The sequence below is a fragment of the Lindgomyces ingoldianus genome (genome assembly GCF_010093535.1).
Source record: "Lindgomyces ingoldianus strain ATCC 200398 unplaced genomic scaffold BDR25scaffold_27, whole genome shotgun sequence".
Taxonomy (NCBI): Eukaryota; Fungi; Ascomycota; class Dothideomycetes; order Pleosporales; family Lindgomycetaceae; genus Lindgomyces; species Lindgomyces ingoldianus.
Window position 1 is genome coordinate 741,833 of NW_022985188.1, and position 1,710 is coordinate 743,542.

Consider the following 1,710-nt stretch of genomic DNA (forward strand, 5'->3'; position numbering starts at 1 on the left):
TTGCAGCATGTTGCAGCAGTTTGCAGCAAATTGCAGAAAATTGCAGCATTTTGCAAGCTGGTCGCGCATAGGGCAAGTGCGCGAGGGACTCGGATCGGCAAAACAAAAAGCCGAGCAACACGAGTAGAGCAGAAAAAGGATCGAAAAATGAACACAATTAAATACAATCAATCAATCATCCCATACATCATATCCAAACCCATCATTCATCTCAGGAAGCCTAGAAACAGTGCTTCAATCTGACAATAGTGTTCTTATAAGTAACTTATAAAGACCTAAATAAAAAGTTAACAGCCTTAAGTTGCCTAAACACCTTATAAAAAAATAAAAAAAAGCTTTACTTTACACTTTACTAAGTTCTGCTAACTTGCATTTAATATAGGCTTAAATAAGATAGGTCTAATTACAGCTTTATATAACTCCCTCTTAACTAAACTGTAACGCGCTATAGTAGGAGAACCCCTTCTAAACAACCTTAACGCGTACGCAAACCTAATTGCTACCTATAATAATAACATAAGGTTCCTCCTTGTACAAGCCCTAATACGCCCCTAAACTAGCGTAGTTGCAAATAAAAACTTTAATGTAATAAAAATTAATTTAAATTATGCTCTAGTTAGTTCTAAAAAGTGTAAAGATTATAAAAAAAAAAGTTAATACTTTAAGTGTAGTAAGTATAGTTATATTTTCTAAAACTACTTTATTTCTTTTTTTTTAAGTCTGCGCAAGTAGTGCTGCTAGCACTTATTAAAAATTTTTACTATTTTAATTTTATTTCTGTAAGAGCTCTAACTTGTATTTAAGCTCTAATCCCCTTTACTACTCTTAACATAGCTGTAGCTATAGCAGTAAGAGCCTGCAAAAAGGCTTGTCTTAGGGTTAAGTTGCCCCTTAGGACTAATTTAACACTAGATCTCTGCTAACTTATAGGCTAAGTCCTTTACTAATAACTAGAAGTACTAAGTTAATATTTTTATATGTTTATAATAAAAAACTATATTAGCCTTAATATAAGCTCTTATTAACTTAGAAGTAAATAGTATAGGTTACATTAATAAAAAACTAGCGTGTAAACTAAATCTCTAATTAATACTACTTACCTAAATAATTTACTTAACTAGATTTAATAAAAAATAACTTAAAAAAGGTTTTATCTCTTGTACTATAACTATTATAATTACCTACTAACACTATAAAGAGCAGATTAAGCTTTATGTAATAAATATAAAATGTTATAACTTAATTCTAGAATAACTATAGCTATATTAGCATAAGGTTGCCTTTAATTACTAAAAGTAAGTTCTAAACTTTAACTCTTTCTAATGCTAAGATGTATACTTATGCTTACACCTAAACAACACTTAAATAGCACTTAATATAGAAGGTCTCTAGACCTACTTTTTAATAACCTAAAAAAGAACTACCTAAGTAAGGCTAACAAGCTAGGCCTTTTACTAAAATAGGCTATGTAAAATAATTTAATAACTACTTAAACTTAAAAAAAAAAAGCTTTTAAAAAACTTTTACTTACCTAATTTAAACATAAACTAGGACTTACACAGCAGATAGACATCTACTACATAGAACCTACCCTATTTGTAACCCTAGCTTAACAACTAGATTATAAAATCTACATAGTTATAATTTCTAATATAGACTAAGCTTTAGCTCTTTAAAAACATACTAACTTAAAGATAATAGTCTTTTAAG